The following is a 19,234-nucleotide window of genomic DNA, read 5'->3' on the forward strand; positions in this document are numbered from 1 at the left end:
TCGCACCGCTGTGCAATAGTGATGGCTGCGCGCAATGAGCGTTTCGCATCATCGCAGACGCCGCTTTGCATTCGAGGTACACGTAAAAGGCACGACTTTCTCCCGAGCAAAAACGCAAAGTGACAACGTATAAAGTAAAACAAATACGAATATATCACTGGTGTGAGTTTCGTCCTGTCTCAAAGAGTTACATGTAGAAAATAAATTAGTGCTTTTTATATCTCACGCAGGAAATGCGGACACAATTGTGGGACTACATTCATTAGCGGTAGCATACCTGCGATTTGGCTCTGTAGCCTTCGCTTCATTGCCAAGAAAAGTTACTCGGCCCAGGTGGCGCTGCAAAAAGCACCGCCACTAGCACCCTCATCGCAGCCCTGCCGCTAACTGGGTAGTACAGAGAGTCGTCCGCAAGCGAATGTGCATAGGCCACAATAGAACCTCCCCACCCCCCACCCTCTTTCTTTCGTTGGGGTCGAGGCGCGGTTTCCTGAAAATCAAGGACCTGGAAAGCTTCCTCCGCCAATCCATGCTTCAAAAAAGTAGCAAGCTCATAAAAGCGAACTGCGGGTACAATGCAAAAGCAGCTTCAGGTATTTCAACGCGCTGCAGCTCGCAAGTACAAGCGAGCATCGCACGACATCGAGTTCGAGGCAAGCCCTCCGACATCCATTCACTAGCGCCTAAATGCGTTAAATTTGGGTAGATACGCAATGCCAAAGCGATGAAGTACATACGCGACCAATTTACTTAGCTATGTATCTTATGATCAGTGGTAGAATTAGCTCGCTTTATCGGGGACGAATGGGCCCGGCGATTTTCGCCTTTTCACTCGCATTCTCCCTTTATCTCTCACTGCCTGCGTATTGGACTGTTTCATTGCGCATCCTCAAATGGTCTCTTGATGATTGTCTTCCGTTTGTATATACTGCAAATGGGGACGTGTGCGTGTCCACTTTCGCGGGGTACAACCAAAGCCAAACCGTGGCCACGGGCAAAACAAACCTGAACATGGTCACGGCCAACATCTTTTTATTTACTGTTATGACGCACGTGTTAGCTAGTTAGAACCGGAACTATGAGCCTTCAAAGTGTACGTGCATGATTCTGTGTGGTGACGACTAACTCAGATTATAGGATGTCGTGGTGTGCGTATCACGCGTCTTCAGTCTGCCTCTAGCTGCTCACTCCGTGTTACACGGCACGCACCGCGGTCAGAGCCTCTGTTGAGCTTCATAGTCAAGGGTACCACGGTTCTCCGTCAGGGCTACGCAAAAATACTGCAGAGCCACATTGTCTTTCTCATGCGACCGGCTGTGGCGAACGCGGGTACTTCGCTTACCGAACACGCTCGAAACGACCCGTATCCAGCGTTCTCGCCTTTCTGCCTCGTACAACTATGGAAATCAGTAAAACTGAACGTTGTTATTCAGTCCTTTACTTCCGTGGGAATTCACAACGCAACAGTAGCGCCGATTACGGCGTTTCTTCGTAGCGTGCGGAGCAGCTGTCTCGTCTGCTGTTGTTTTCGCCGTCGTTCTGGCGAGTGATCCAGCAAGCACTTCATGGCGGTTCGGTGGCGCGTCCGACTAGCGGAGAGAAATTCACAGCTCTCTTTCCGAGTGTTGAATACGCAAACACACGCAATATTAAGCTCAATCATTGTTTCGCCCTCGCTGGTCGAACCTGGCCCCACAGCCAACTGTGCGAGAGAGTCGGTCTTTGTACTTCCCAATACTGCTCGAACAGATGGCGCCACGCGTCTTGCGATTTTCCGCAGCTGGTTTGTCCAATCAAAACTAGATGGCGCCACCGCACCGTGGCCGTCCCCCTACCATGGCCATCCCCCTGCCGTGGCCTTTGGCAGCGCTGCTCAATATGTCTCCATCCGCGTCGCGTCGTCTGCTCGGCGTTCCCATAGCGTCTGCGCGCACGCGAGGAAAAGCGAGCAGATGGCAGCGCTAGAGTGACCTAGAGGTCACTCTAGCAGCGCCGGAAAAGTAAACATGGCGGCACCTGTGGATGCAGTTTCGTTCCGCCTCGAATTTATCACGCCGTCGTCCTGCGCTGTGTGGCCCGTAAGTTCAAACCCTGCGCATTTATTTGCCTTATATTCGCGTCCTGAAGCTTCGAGAGCAATGTACTCGTCGGTATTTCGCAATGTTTCCAAGATTCATTCTGATATTGTCGGAGACAAGGCTTAGCAGGCACGTCTAAATAAACACAGCTGATCGCAATAATAAAGACAAAGCATACCTGACGTTTTTTCTTCAGCGTGAGCTGACATAAAGCGATGGCCGATTTCACCATTTATTTATTGCTGTGAGGACAGTGGGCGAGTAGCAAGCGCGAGTTCGGATCGAAGCGGGCTGTCGCGTCTGCATGGGTGCTGCCATGTTGGCTTGTAACCCCAGCTACTGGCGGTTGAACAAATAAAGGCATGCACCATAAATACGAAGTAGATTAAACATATCGCTTACTATCGTTGTGGCGTGGCACGTACCAAACAAACGCAAATGTCTCAACGTTTTCAACTTTGAGGCGATTAATGTAGAATTAGGTTTTGCTGCGCAAGCATGTGACTTGCTGACACCCTGCTACAACCAGCTTGTGTGGTACGGCCACGGCCGCTTCGGTGGCCCAATGCGTTGGCTGGGGCAAATGGCTGGGGGAAGGCCAGTTATGATCACGTGATCAAAGATGGCAGCGCCCGTGCGCCGCTGCGGAAAATCGTCTATAGTACGTCATTCTCGCGATTTCTGTTTGCGGACAGCTGACAGCTTTCCCGTGTAGAGCACATAGCGCTCTAAATCATGCACACTGCAGCATTGCCGCAAGCAAAAAATCCGGCGCTGGAGCATACAGAAATGTGGCCCTCGAAGGTGCGCCAGTCACATACCTATTTGCATGCGCCGCTTTCCAATAATTGATTCTCTCTCGATCATAGTCTTGTCGACGATCGGCCGTTTCTGATATGTCATTCTGATCTTTTATCGAGGTCACTTGTCATGTCACGTTGCCACATTTCATTGTTGCCTGGATATGAACGCATGACCTCACGTTCCGGCGCCGAAAAGTAAGTCATTAGGCGCGATGCAAACTACTTAAGCGCAGTTGGCATCGTGCCTACGAAAATAAATAAATAAATAAGTAAATAAATAAAGCAAGATAAACCATAGGTCAGGCCAGCGTGAAGGCTTTGGTCAGGCACGCACACGCCAAGCTTCTCCATGCCCCCATTTACCCTTTAAGGGAAGTGCTCCTGAATATTTGACACGAAAGTGTTTTATGCCGGGGTCCACCAAGGCGTCACTGACATTTCCGTCACGGAAGTGACGTCGGTAAAATGTACGCGAACAGATAACAAAGAAAAAGCAGAAGAAAAAGTTCCGTTGACTTGGATAACCTGCGAATGCAACCCACGACCTCTCTGTCCACGGCAAAAGGTGCGCGGTGCTCTACCCACTGCGCCACCGATGCGCACGCACGAGGCTTTACAAGCACGCCTTGTATCTCTCACACCTCCCTTTCACAGTGATCTTTGTTGGCGGGCCGGTGTTGCCGTCTAGAAGCGGTGTAGTGAAGTACTGTATCATGACACCAACGAGTGGCGAAAGGGAGCATTTTGGTAGTTTCAGCGAATCGGAGGCTCTCAATGTATTATTGTAGAAAACTATGGTCGGTGCAATGGGCCGGACGTGATGAGTCGGTTTGGGGACGACGTAGTACGCGCTTTGTCTTTCGCGTCCTGTTAGCGTGATGACTTATTGACGGAGTAGTGCAGGTTCCACAAGCGCGAACGGTGTTTCTCCGCCGCCTACTGCTTCGATTGCAATAGCGCCGGCTAATAAAACTGCTCCAAGAAGTGGGAGAGAAAGGCAATGACGTCGACGACCGAATATATCGCAATGAGTGTTTTGGTGCAGAGAGAGACTCCCGCGGTTAGCGGAACGCCTTCCCACGTTCACGGCTCAAGCGACGAGCTCTGCCTCTAGCGTTCCTGAAGCGCTGTGTGTGTGGTATACCCATGAGAACAGGCGTAGGTTACCCTATTACTGGGGAGAGCACGCCATGGCGTTCGTCAGATGACGACGCTTTGAATCAGTATATATCGAGTTCATTACGCAGGGGCGTAGGCAGAAATTTTTTAAGGGGGGGGGGGGGCACCTCCTTGATCTGAAGTAGGGGCCGGGCAGGCAGATGTGGTTGAGTGTCATTTTGTGCTCTGCAGTATGCCATGGTAAAAAAACATTTGGGGAGGAGCGAAGCATGTAGGGTAGGGTGTTTCAGCTCCACTAATGTGAAATCTGTGGAGGGGAGAAGCATGCAGTACGCGCCGGTGTTTCCCACAGCAAAATCACTGCTAATAGGCAATGAGAGACAGAAGAAAGATTAGACACAGAGACCCACAGTCCGCTTTCTGTTAACGTGCACGCTGCGAATATTTATTATTCAACTACGCACAAGAGAAATCTCCTGCGGGCACTACATTTCAGGTCAAGATCCAGTGCCTGTATATACGGGGTGGCCGGTGAGCGGTTGTGCAGCGCGAGCAGTCGGTTTTTTTTTAAAGACGATAGTCTTTCTTGGGATACTTAAACGAAGAACTGTCTACCTTTCTGTTTGTCGGCACGTCATTCGATTCAGCGTCCCGGCCAATGTTTAACCACTTGCTTACTGCCCACCCAGCTTGAACTGGTACGGCTGTTCATACTTGTGAACGTTGTCGATCAAAAAGTAAATATTACGCATATCTGAGGCACAACATCACTAGGTAAATATTAGATGGTGTGTTCCTTTAGTAGAAAATACATAGATACGTAATTCTAAAGACCCTAGTTTCTTAAGCTGCACTGAAACTGCGGATGCGCTCAACACGCCACGCGCCGACGAAAGCCCTCTGCCACGGAGGAAGGAAATAACCTTCCTCTCCGTGCCCTCTCCACAAACTCGTTTCCCGACGTAGAGCGTAGTTACTGCATACGCTACCTTTAGGTAGCAGAGTTGCGCATCTGTCTTCCAAACGCCGCTAGCAACCATGCGTTGCGGAGAAGCTGACGCTGGGGCCAAGTTTTGTATTTCTCGATGGCGCCGCTGCAGCGAACTGGATTGACACTAGTCTTTCACATTAAAGTAAATCACCGGTCTTCGACACGACAAACATGTCGACCGGTGACCCGGTAGGCACGTCGCCTGCAAAAACGGAGTGAGTCTTGGCGACATAGCCATGGTTGCTAGCCAGACCTATGCGCAACTCTGCTACCCAAAGGTAGCATATACAGTAACTCTAACGCAGCGCTCCTCTGTCGTCTTTCGACGACATTTGCAGCGAAGCACGCAGATACGCGGCCAATTTTTAATCAAGAAACTCGCTAGCAGACGCTGCCTGCGTCGGCGTTGTCTCCCGTTCCTTACAAGCTGGTAATTCAGCGTTCATCTCATAAAGAGCGTTTCCATATTCAACGCGTGGTCAACGCGTGCCGTTCGCTCTCTCTCGCCGGCGAGCGCTGAGGCGGTGGCACCCTCTCTTGCGCTCAAGCAAATGGACCGTCCCGACAGCTACGACGATGCACGCCGTGACAGCAACCGCCGAGACCCTAGGGTGCTTCGCCCCTAAAATTCGGGGGCGGGGGGGGGGGGAGGCACAAGCCCGGTGTGCCATCCCGGGGTTACGCCACTATCATTACGTATTTCGTGATGCCTCCTTTGCGCGGGATTCATCCTATGCAGTGTCCGGGTGTTTGTTAACTACTTCAGCTACCCCAAGGTGTAAGTCAAGGTCATGGACGTTAGTCGTCTGGATGAAGATGTGCCCCTAGGTGTCAACGTGAGTGCATCCACGTACAACGGTGCTATAGCTGCCAAACGCCAATAGACATTGTGCGAATTCTCATGCATCAATGTACAATAAACACTCAACTACCACTGGGAATACGCGGTTCGATTTCATGTTATGCCGATTTCATCCCTTACAAAAATCACGTTTGACAGTCTATAGACTGTCTAAACCCATTTTTAGAGTGTCTATAGACTGTCTAAATATATTTTTGTAAGGGATGGGCCGCTTGATAGCGCCTCTGACTGGCGTTTGCAGGTGGGTAACGCCATGGAGAAGGAGAGCGCAAATGCTGCTTGACGGCGCATAAGAGCTGAGGAGCTTATCTCATTGGATCCCGAAGTAGTTGCCTGGCAATTAGCGGTTCAGCGTACGAAGAATGAACAGAAGAAGGCTAATAATCCTAGACAATCTGGAAAGCTAAGAATAATCAGCTGAACCTTTGCTAACGCTACGTATATCATGGCATAGCCGAGCTAAGCCACTGCAAATTTTTTGTTTTTTTTTATGAGGAACTCTCGCATAATCATCCCCACAGTAGGACAGAGGACCGTGATAGTAGATACAGTGAGTTACAAAATAGTATTTTAATAAGTCTCTGTTGTAATATAAGAACCTTAAATGGCTCGTTGTGTGACCCCACTGTCGCCAGAAAGCCGTGGCAGAACACTGGAGCACGAATTACGTCATATCGGAGGACGTGCACGTGGTTGTTCAGAAAGCGAGCGTTCGAATAGCGAATGTTGGCAGGCGATTGACTAGATTGACACCAAGGTCGCCCGGACAACGTCAAAAGCCAAGCGATCTGCAGCGAGGCAACGTTCTGTCCGAAGGATGACCGATTAACTTTTTTATTCGGCCAATGACTAGCCTATCGTCGGCTTAGCCTTTAATCCCTATCGATAAGACCTTCTTTTGTGGATTAATCTGCATTATTGGCAGGCGCTTTCAATAAAGCTGGAACGAAGGTTACATTCGTGGATGAACCTATTTATTTGGTTCCTAGAACAAACAGAAAAAACCCAAGCGCGTAACGATTGAATTGATGAATGATATTATTTACTTTTGTTGTTTACAAAATATAGTTGGTTACGATGACTAGTGAAGGTACAAACAAGATGTGCTATAAAACCAAACAAGAAAAATTCGAACGAAGATGGAGACCTGAAGTGATAAAATATCGTCGAAGAGAGCTGTTAGGATATTGTTGAACATAGAATCCCTCTATGTGGACTTTCGCGTTCATATCTTCCCGTTTAGCACACACACAAAAAAAAAACGCAAAGCAGGATGGCAGAAAACACAAAGACGCAGCAGTGTGGCGTTATCGTGCTCTCGGTAGCCCTGTGCCGTTGCACTGCGCGAAACCTCAATCTACGCAGTACCAGCTATAGCCCACCAGTGCGTTTGGTTGAAGTTGTTCATTGAAACACAGCAGGGCTAAAAAAGAAATAAAACGGAAACTACACTAGCTAAAGGTGAGGTTGAATAAAATATGCAAAATAATCAAATATGCGAGCAAGAAAAAAATGTATGCAGTTGCAATCAACGTGAGAGCTGTAGGATGTGCGGAGCAGTGATTCGCCTGCCCTTCGGCGACCCTGACGTTCACGGGAAAGCAAGCGCTGGCGTTCCAAACGTGCAGCCTGCTCAGCGTTCATGGCGTGAAAGGAAACCTACATTTGAGATGCAGTGGCGTGCTCTCCTCCTTTCCCTCCTCGCCCACACATCCTCCTTATCATCCTCACTTCCCTTTCCCCCTTGCTATACTATACCATGCGCGGCTATGCTAGGTTTTACCTTCCCCCTCCTCCTTTGCCTGCACCTCACCCTCGAAGCACTACTCCTCACCCTCACTTCCCTTTTCCGCCCCCTTGCTACCCTATAATATCCATGGCGATGCTATACATGGGTTTGTCTGCGTCACGCCAAGCGACATGAGATGACAGCAGACAGATAACATGACATGACAGATGACAGCATACGACAGCCTGGGCCCCTAAGTGCTCCGCACTTAAAATTCCAGAAGACCTCTCACGTACTGCAAAAACCACTTTCAAGCGAAGCAGACTATGCTGCATTTTACAGCGGATATGTTACGTTTTTCGTTATGCATTTACGCGTTCGCGTAAACTAACATCGTCATTAATGGCCTGTATACCTTTCTAGCGCGTGCCACGCAATAACTCGGTCGGCGCGCGCCCTCTTCGTCCTCTTCGTCATCTTGACTCCCCGAAGATGTGTGCCCGGCGCGCACTCTCCCGCTGCGCCTATTTGTCCGGCGTGGGGTGCAAGAACTCGGATGGGCAAGAGACCGAGTAGAGAGACAGAGAGAGAGAGAACGACGGAGACAGAGAGAAAGAGAATGAGAAAAATTCTTGAAGAAAAAAAAATTATACCATCTCCCACTAAAGGGAACCATGTGGGGATCCGAAGCAGCGCATGGGTCGACATAAAGTTCCGTTCATCACGATGTTAACGCGTCCTTGCCCGATGTTAACGCGTCCTTGCAAGTGGAGCCCACTGTGAATTCATTGTAGTTGCTGTTGCTGTTACTCGTCCCGAACTCTTGTTGGAGCACGCCACGCGGGTTCATCGCGCGTCTGCAGAATCTCGTTCCCCGACGCCGTCACGTGATTGCTGAGAGAGTGTAAGGGGGAGAGGCCACAGCGTCTTACCCAGCCCCTTACACAAGCCCGAACGCGCTAGCGCGTGCCAGCGCGTTCTGACTAGGATACAACGCATAGGTTCATCGCGCGTCTGCAGAATCTCGTTCCCCGACGCCTCCACATGATTGCTGACAGAGTGTAAGGGTGAGAGGCCACAGCGTCTTACCCAGGCCCTTACACAGGCCCGAACGCGCTAGCGCGTGCCAGCACACATGGTTTTGTCTGCGTAAAGCGGGGGACAGACGGTCCGATTTTCCATGCGATCCGACAGCCGACGCGGCGGTGGGGGAGAGGAAATGGTGGCTGTACGATGCTATGAAAGGTCACCATTCCGGTTTTCCCTCCGCCGTGTCGGACGTCGAATCGCATGAAAAATCGTACCGTCTGTCTCGCCCTTTACGCCAAGCTAGGATAGCATACGGCAGCCCGGGCCCCTAAAGTGCTCTGCACGTATCATCATCAAGGCGGTCGAAGAACAAGAGGAATAAGACTTCTCCTTTGCGCGAGCGGGTGCTCAGATGGCTATGCTAGGTGGTAGAAAGCGGACGCCACCGCCGGACACAGCCCCGAGCAAAAGCTGCTTCGCATCTAAAAAATTTCTTGACGAGGCGGGATTCGAACCCGCGTACCCTTGTCCCCAAGGCGAATATCGTAACCACTCGGCTATCCAGTCACGCTAGCAGAGCAAAACATAACAGGCGGGTGGGAAAGGTAAATGAGGGTGAGGGGAGAGATGTGAGGTTGATTAGGAAGGAAAGGAGGAGGGGAGATAGTAAAGCATAGCATAGCAAGAAAAAGAGAAATAGAGAGAAAGAAAGGGAAACAAGACAGAAAGAGCGAGAAAGAGAAAGAAAGATATATATACAGAGAAAGAAATAAACAAAAATAGACACAGACAAAAAAAGGACACAAAATAGACGACAGAAAAGGAAAGAAATAGATGAAGAAAGAAAGCGAAAAATTAAGAGAAACGAAGACGCCCCCCCCCCCCCCCCCCCGCTACGCACTTCATTCAGGCTTGGCACCACTGGTGCAAAGCTGCCTTAATTTTTTCCCTTTGATCTAAATTCAGTAGTTGTGCGCATATCGTGGGCTTGCCAGGTACGTCGGCTACACTTCCGTACAAAGGGTAGCTCATGGTCCGACGTAACATCGGCATTCACGTTAAATTATTGCCAGCTTTACCGAAACGAAGTGCGCGCGACGGTGTGAGGAAATGCACATGTTATGCAGCGGTTGTCGATGGATTCGAGCAACGCTTGACTATAGCTTGTGGAGTCAATGTTTGTTAAATTGTTAGAAAAGCGGATAGCCAACATTCCAAACACAACGGGCGTTGTCCTGACATGACACTTGTATACGGTCTTTTTCGAAAGTATTTTGAATCCCTGGCGTGGCTCTGTGGTACAAAACATGACTGCCACGCTGAATTCCTCGGTTCGATTCTGGCTCGAGCAGCGGTCTTTATTACTTGCTTCCAACGGAATGTTCCACCTATCGACACCGCCAACCAAGCCGGCACCGTATTTTCGCGACATGGGCTGCTTCGCGCTATTACGTTAAAATTTCCAACGTCTGGGTTGATAGGCTCTGAATCACCTGTGGCGCACACCGGCGCGCCATGGGCCGCAGTATGCGGGCATGTGCCACGCATGACTGGTGGAAAGGATTTCATGACGTACATAATAGGGAAGGCGGTTCGATTCCGGCTCTAGCCATAATTTTAAATTCAAAGCATTTCTTATCGAAACAAAGGTGTTTGACCTTTATCTATCTATCTATCTATCTATCTATCTATCTATCTATCTATCTATCTATCTATCTATCTATCTATCTATCTATCTATCTATCTATCTATCTATCTATCTATCTATCTATCTATCTATCTATCTATCTATCTATCTATCTATCTAGCCGCCTGCGTCTTGGCGCTCTTGTGGTCGTCTCGTTGACTTGGTGTGTACCCACATAATACGGCCACGAGTATATAGGTATGAATCACAGGTTATTTACAGTATATATGAACCCAGGAACTGCGACGACTTCGGAAATATTTACGCGAAAGCGTTAGAGAGCTGTCACAGAAAATTCGGTGACGGCGTTGACGGCGTTGACGGAGTTGTCGATGAGTGAAAAAGCCGGATGGAAGGAAATAATAAAAATCACAGTTCGAGCCGGAATCGTACCCAGGCATTTTGCATGGGAGTCAAACATTCTACCACATAGCCAGGCCAATTTCTCAAACTTCTTAGGGAAAAGACCGTATACACAAACGTCATGTCGGGGCAACGTCAACTGTGGTTGCAGTGTTGGCTATTTGCTTTCATAACACTGTAATAAACATTGAATACCCAAGCTCTAGCAAAGCGTTACTCGAATACGACGACGAACGCTAGCAGATTACTGGACCAGAGCATGTACCTCTTGCGATAAAACTTACATCTCTGCTCTGACGTGAGTGCCAACGTTACGTCGGACCATTAGCTACCCGCTACACGCCAGGGTTGTCGTCGTGCCTGGCAAGCCCACGATTTCCGCCGAACTACTCAACTTTCACAAAGACGTCGATCCACCCCGTAACGCTTGGCTCAAAGTGAAAAGTGTGGCATAGGCTGCTACTCACTGACTGCTTCGCATGAAGTCGATTCCCACAATGCGTGGAATCTGTCAGAGTTCTTCTATCGGGATATTTCTTTCATTGACAACGTCTTCAACAGGGGCGTAGCCAGAAATTTTTTTCGGGGGGGGGGGGGTTCAACCATACTTTATGTATGTTCGTGCGTGCGTTTGTAGGTGTGCGTGTATATACACGCAAGCAAAACTGAAAAATTTCGGAGGGGGGGGGGGGTTTGAACCCCTCCCCCCCTTTGCTACGCCCCTGGTCTTCAACGCCAGCTCCAGATTTTCTGCAACACGAGCTACTAAAAGCTATCGCATTAAGATTTCCATTGTCTGTTCTCTCTGTCCCTGGGTTGATAAAGACTGTGAATCACCTATGGTGCATACCCGTGTACCACGGGACTTGTTATGCGGGCGTGTGCCACACGTGACTGGTGGAAAGGGTGTTATGAGGTACGCGACAGGCAAGTCACGTTATTCCCGACCTGTGAGTCGTGTTCGTGAAGACGACCACGAGAGCGTAAGGACGTAGGCGGATAGATAGATAGATAGATAGATAGATAGATAGATAGATAGATAGATAGATAGATAGATAGATAGATAGATAGATAGATAGATAGATAGATAGATAGATAGATAGATAGATAGATAGAAAATGATTATGGCCAACACCCCTATTCTAACACTAAAGTGCCTACATGCCCCTGCATGAACGTCTCTTTTACTTCGGTTGTTATCGCCACGGACACACACAAAAAAACTGCTTGTTTAAACGTTTCCGCATCGATGATGGATATCGCCCAATAGTGCGATGACCGCACGCCTCCTATAGACAATGTGGAGGCGTTATAAATAACGTCGTCCGCCCCCGTGTTTTGGTAGATTACACTTGAAGATCAGCGGCTCTGAACACCGTCATGGGGCGACGCCCACCCTCTTTGTGGGAACCGCGTTCGAACGTGGAATAGCGCTCCCAGCTGGACACAGAAGAAAGAAAGGCCGGCATCTCTAACGTGAGCTATAGTTTGTGTAGTGGAGTGGCAGCACCAGGATACGGCAGCCAAATCGTTGGGGAGTCTTGAAATTTAGCCCCCGTCTTTGGGAAAGCAAAAAAAAAAAAAATTGGGTGCCCAGAGCCCCACAACATGCTAGCGCTCTTTAGTACCCCCGGCAGTTTGTGCCCTCTCTGCTTGCGTGTTCAAGACCTAAAGCTTTCTGCATGTTTGCAGTACCTCCCGTGCCATCCCAACTAATTGCCAGCGCCCTGCCTTATTATCATACGCATGTATATAATTTCAGTAGTATGGGAGGCATGCGAATCAAATAATCCGGTAAAATTATCGAAATACTTTTTTTTAACAATTCTCAAAGATCTGACCGTGTTGCTAAGAGTGGAGTATCCGAGGCGCATGCTTTGTTTCTTTTTTGCATCGATTTTTAATTTAATTTCAGTTTGTTCACTTCAATAACAATACTTTGTGGGATTTAACGGGCCAAAACTACGATGTGATTATTAGGACGCCGTAAAGGGGGACTCCAGCCATCTCTGGCCGTCTGGGGTTCCTTAGCGCGCACGAACGTTACAGGGACTTTCTTGCATTTGGTTCCCCATCAAAACAAAGCTGAGGGCAGAAATCAACCCCGCGTCCTCGAGCTTATAAGCATCAAACCTTACCTGCTTGGTTCACTTTAAAGACGTGCCACCGAAAGGCGCACTCTGTATTACATAAACGATTGGTAATCGGTGCCATCGTACTTCATGACCAAATATAGGTAATTACGGAGTAGGGAAGCGTTGCTGAGCGCGTGATGTCAGGACGTGATGGAAATTGTGTTCCATCCTTTGCCGCTCGGCAGAAGAATAAAGCTCGGAAATACGCCGAATGGGTACGTCGATGCGCGTCTTGCAGGGGATGTCAACGTGTCGTGATATCATTGTGTACGCATTGTAAAATAGTAATAGGGAACAGTTAGTTGGCGATAAACAAAAATCTCTACTAGCTTAATTGATTTTGCTTGCCGCTGATGTTGGTGGACACTCTTGCAATTCGTGACACGAATTGATTTATTTCCTGTCATGACTTCGGAATGCGGGCTTTGTTATTGGTTGTCTCTTGCATGTTACATAGCGCACGTGTTTTGTAACGTTTTAAGGCAGAACAATTTTTGCTCGTATTTTTAACAAGACTGTGTCATATAATCACTGCGGCTATTGAAAGATTTGTTTCTATCTGACCCCACGGCAAGTAATGCATCCTAAGATAGCAAGGCGTACCCTAATGGTATAAGGACAGCCGCGCATATCCCATGCTGACTGCATGGCATGTGCGAAAAGGAAGTTACCGTGCTATTGTTGACAGTTCACAGAATGCGATATGTGGTCTAGTGATTCGATGGCAAACGTAAGTGAGATATGGCAGCTTTGTGTAGGTCTAAACACATTGCCTGCAAAGCACCTGAGCATGTAAACAGGCATGTCTACTTCTTGGGCAAGTGGATGTTATGGTCATAAAACGCCTCCTTGAGGCTAGACACGGTATGTACTTTGTCGCTTCGTCATATTTCATGGATTTGTCGCGTCACCCAACATTTGAAGCAAGAACACGCACGTTCAATGTTGTATGCAAGCGTACATACATACATACATACATACATACATACATACATACATACATACATACATACATACATACATACATACATACATACATACATACATACATACATACATACATACATACATACATACAATCTACACAATTAAAATCAGGCGAAGAAAGAAAAAAGAAAAAGACGTGGCGCGTTATGTGGCGCGATCCAGCGAGAAAAAATTGGCGAATTATACGAACATTTACTGCGTAATATAAAGTTCCGTGTACTAGAACACGGCTGCGTGTCAACGCGTTCGATGGAGTGCAAACCCTTAGAGCCTCGAAGTTCAGTGTACAATAAACTCGGTAAACCTTGGGATGACCGCTTTCCTTTCCCTCTCATCCCAGCGGTCTTAAACGCTTCCAAGAAGCGCAATATGATGGTTGGGGCACGGTTTATTGTTGTTTTGATACCATTCATCTTGCCGATCCGAACGAGCTTTGCAAACGATGCCGCGGGAGGTGGAGACCATGTTTGCACGGCGGGGCGAACCGGGAAAACCGCGAGTATCGTCTTTGACCATCTGCACGTTCAGTGATCGTGAGTTTAACTCCACGCCGCCTAATAGCGACCACGCGATGAGCATCCGCTTTTAAAGGGCACCCAGCGAGAGCAATGGTGGCACACGAGCAGGGCATGCATGCAGTACGCAACAGTGCCTGGCTGCATTGATGATATGCAGCACCACCAGCTGCCGCCGTTTACTGTATACCGGCTATTATTCCACACTCCAAATATTACAATGTGCCAGTGCTCGCGCGAGGCGCGCTATTATCTGCCGAGACGAGCTGCAACAAAGTGATTATGGCGTACGCAGCGCACCGCGACTCCGAACACTGCATCGGTGCCAGTGATTCCTGCAGATTACTAATCATAACGTAAATATCGTCTGTGTGGTGTTGTGGACAACTTACAAGAGCATTTGGAGATTTTATGCTCGTGCGCCACTACGTAACTCGTGCATTACAGAAACCTTAGGTATGTGTGGTATTTTTAAATTTGCATTGCATTTCTTTAGCTAGCACGACAAATTCGGGATGGTTAGGTGATCGAGGTTCTGGAGTTACTGGTTAATGAATCAATGAAAAGTGGTTAAGGTACCCCTAATGCCTTATCGATGTAGGATTGGGGAAAACTGCAAAAAAAAAGGAAAAGATCATGGGCAGGTACGCCGTATTTATGTTCCCATGTGCATGGCTGCAATCACTTCTTGTAGCCGCGCGCCTGAAATGAACCAGGATATATTGATTGAACATGAACTGCAGGCAGAACGTTGGAGTTGTCGGTGTTGGCGATTCTGTTAGACATCACAGGCAGTGTCCGTAGTGACTCATGCTTGCAAGCCACGTGATACCTCAAAACGAAACTATGTTCAATTCACAACATCTATTTATTTATCTTTCAGCATTGTCTTTTATTGTATCGCTTATCATCTTCGTTTCTTCAGCAGTCGTGTTACGCAGGTGAGTCAGGAGCCATGTTATGTTGTTGAGGACATTTGAAAACTCGCTCATCCCCTTTTTATTGGGCGCTTCAACCTTGAAAGTAATTGTAACTTTCATTTCAAGCCGGACTTCCCGGTACGACAATGTCTCGACGCTGACGTCCTTGTCTTTAAAGACTCACTTTTGAAAGGCAACTGTTTTAAGTGATTGAAATATTTTAACAACAGTTTTCTACTTCGGTGGCACTGTTCAACGTTTAACGCCACCTGAGTTGCTCGGATGGCAAACGTCCACACTGCAGCCTATATTCGACGCATATGGACGGGACATCCGGATACAACCATTTCCGAGACCTGCTGTTCCCGGTGAAGAGCAGAAGTTTCCCCCAGCAAACCGCAGGCACCTGTGTTTACTTTCATTTATTCTTTCTTTTTATGCTTCGTCTAACCCTGACGAGCAGCAAGAGCATGGTATAGCTGGCGGGAAATACGGAGGGCGCTAATAGCCGTTTCGTATGTACCGAGCGTGCATAGCGCGGGAACGCGGCCCGCTTCAGCGGCGAGCGGGCAACGCTCACGCATACGCGCAACCGACAAACGAGACAGGGCAGGCGAGGCGCGCGGGCGTTCCGGCGGGGAAGGGCTCAAAATCATGCCGGGGAGCAGCGTCAATAATAAATTTTCCTCATTAACACCTCCTACAAGGCTGCGCCTCGCAGGCTTTTCTGCTTGTCGCCTTGTTTCGTGCCTGCTTGCTCGCCTTGCTTGGCTGTTTTGTTCGTCTCGAATATAAGAGAGACCCCCCCCCCTCCCCTCGGTTTGTCGACGAGCAAGGGCGCTCGTTGTTTCACTCCAAGCCGAGGCGTCGGAGATCGCGCGCCCGCGCGCGCGAACGAGGCGTTCGAAGGCTACGGGAATGCACGCGCGTCGGCGGCGGCGGCGTCGGTGCGAAAAGCTGCAGCAGACGGGAAGGGCGGGTCCCGCTAATGCGTTGCGCAGACAGCGTGGCCCCGCGTTTTCGTATATGCTGGTCCCCGCTCTCTTTGTGTTGCTATCTCTTCCGCTCTTCACCTCGGTATCTCTATATCTTTCTTTATTTCTTGTTATCACCGGCACCTTTGACTGCAGTGCCCGCTTGGATCTGCGGCGGCCGCCATCGAACCTCCCCCGCTGCTCCTCCTGCCGCAGGCCTTGTAATGCGTATGCTTTATACCAGTGCTACAAGCAGCCACGGAGGACTGGCCGCCGCTGCGCCGGCGCACGCTGTTTCTCGGCGCTTCGAACGACACGATGTGTGCAATGTGTTCAAGAAAAAAATAAGCAAGAAAGAAAAGACGAAAAAGAAGAGACGATCTTTATCTACCGCTAAAGGCTCTAATAAGATGAATAGCCCAACTCCAGCGTCGATACTCTTTTGTTCTTTCTCCTCTACTTGGCGTCCTCCTCCCTTTCTCTCCAAATGTGCAGCTTGGCAACACTGCGCCGTGTACGTATCAGCGGGCTTACAAATCACGCATCGAGAAAGAGTTGCACTGGCCATTCCAGCGAAAAGTTTGGGTTTCTACTGGTGCAGGTATATATATACTTGCTCTGCAGACCGTAAGCTAACGAGAGACGTAAAAGATGCTGGGTGGTGTAAGAATCGCCCCTTCTTGCTCGGCGCGAAACCTCCTGGGACGATCGGTGCACGACTCACGGACTTGCAAATGAAACATGAACGGAGATAACGCGCGCGGGAACGAAAGAGGGGAGCCCCGGCGTGTTGATGATATCCTCGTCAGGCCCTTGAGACGGCCATTTTATTTTATTTATTTTTTGCCTCTTATCCGGCTAATTACTGTCGGCGGCCGCTTGTTGGCACGCGGTTCTCTTATATACCAAGCGCGTTATACCTCCTTGCGTTATACACGCCGTATCAGCCGAAGGGCGCCGGAGACGCTGTTATATTCGATGGTGTCCGGTCCTCCAAGGTTGAACATCGCGCTGTATAGTTGATTGCGTGGTCATTAGCACTCATTTGTCGACGGAAAATCGAGAGACGCTTACAACGCAACCTTATTGCATTGCGCCCACCTTTTCTTTTTCTCTAGCGGCTACAGCAAGCCGCGATGTCGGCCCCCGGAATCCTCGTACAGGATATCGTAACGATGGTCACGCGCGTGCGTGGGATTTCACGCCAATTTCATTTAGGGATTGCGTAGGGTTAGTTACGCGTGACTCGTTACACTGGTCACTAACGAGCTTGCATATACGAACAGCGCGGCGAATTTAATTGCAGCGCTTTCGAATATGGTATTGTTACTCAGCAGTATAGTGTGTGCTTTGAACTGCATGAACCTATACGCCACGATGGAGCACATCAGTGCTTTGGTGATGGAGGACTCTGTACTCTGCACGAATACCAATGAATAATTTGGTGACCTACGCAGAAACGGAGTGATGCAAGTGCTGTAGCTGAAATAGCCGCATTGTTGTTAAGATCGAAAGCAATAAAGAAGTGCCTAACAGCCTTTGCTAGGATTTCGAAGCGATGGCGGGGGGCCGGGGTGAGAGAAAGAAAAATAACCTTCCTTCGCAACACACATGGTTACAGGATCTAGCACTACGGAAGCTGTTGTGGCACTTAACCTGTTTACACCTACTCTCCTTAGCTTTCCAGCGCCTTCACCATAGCTCTTCGCCAACGAGTCACAAATTGTTGCTGTTGCTGTGCCCTCGCTATCTACCTGGCTCATGTTCTGTGTGCGCGCTTTTCTTTCTACCGGACAAAATAACTTTACGGGGCTTCGTTTTCTTCTTCCCGTTCGCGCGCACAATTACTCACGAGCGCAGAAGCGAACAGTCACGTCGGTTCGTTAACGATCACGAAAATACTACGGCATGCTACCATGCTCACGCAAATGGCATCACTTTTAAGATCGCCGAGCGCGACGCGCGCACCAGCAGTGGCGGCGGCGGCGGCGTGTTTTTTGTGCGCGCCCTCGATCCACCTTGTCTCGTTCCGGCGCGCTGCGTGAAGTCCGCTTGCCCCTCCTAACTTCTCCAATGGCACACAGAGCCGCCGTTTCGACCGTTCCCACAAGGGAATCCAAATGGACGCCTTCATTTCGCCTGCCTCGCAGCACTCACTGTACGACTGTTGCGTGCGCGCGTGCGTGCGTGCGTGCGCGTTATATGCACCCTCGCTACGTACGTTCTCTCGTCCCCCGCAGCGAGCGTGCGGGCAGCACTGTGCTCAGGGCCCAGCCTGCCGCTAGGGGGCACCTCCGCTGCTCTTCGCGGGGCGCTAATAGCCCTCACACCTACGAGGCGCGTTCCTGACACCTCAAACTGAGTTATTACGTGCAGACTCGCGCTGCATGCGAATCTCGATTCTCCCGTTCCCCGCGATTTATTTTTATTTTCTTAATCTCTTATTGTTGCTTTTTTTTTTCTTTCGCAGGTGCTGCCGTTGGCCTCCGCGGCAGATGAAAACGTCGCTGCCACCAGTGCTGGCGCGCGCGCACACGCGCTCACTCGCTTGCAACTTTTCTTGTTGTAGCTCCTGCACACTTTCTTCTGTGGCTGTATTAGGTGCGTTTACTGGTGCCGTGGGGCTGCCCCTCCCCGTACACCTTGTTCTTGGTTCTTTTCGTGCTTCTCCTCGGTTTTTGCTCTTGCGCTGCTTGCACATGTAGCGCTTCCTACGCGTGCTTTTCTTTCTTTCTTTTTTCTTGTTCATCTCTCCCTTATAGGTCTCATTCGAGCACGACTCCCATAGCAGACCACGCTCGAAGCTGAACGGCTGTTGCACAAGCTCTATGCCCAGTTAGAGATGTGAAAGGTATACGTTGGCCACTGTAGGGTTGCTGCAGGTGGCATGGCTGTGCAACAGTAGCGGTGCGGTCAACACGCCGTAATAAAAAGTAGAAGTATTCTTTCTTTCTTTCTCTTCTTTTTCTTTTCTTTCTTTCTTCTCTTTTTTTCTTTTCTTTCTGTCTTTCTTTCTCTTTCTTTCTTCTTTCTTTCTCTTTC

The sequence above is a fragment of the Rhipicephalus sanguineus genome, chromosome 3, assembly GCF_013339695.2.
Source record: "Rhipicephalus sanguineus isolate Rsan-2018 chromosome 3, BIME_Rsan_1.4, whole genome shotgun sequence".
In the NCBI taxonomy this organism is placed as follows: domain Eukaryota; kingdom Metazoa; phylum Arthropoda; class Arachnida; order Ixodida; family Ixodidae; genus Rhipicephalus; species Rhipicephalus sanguineus.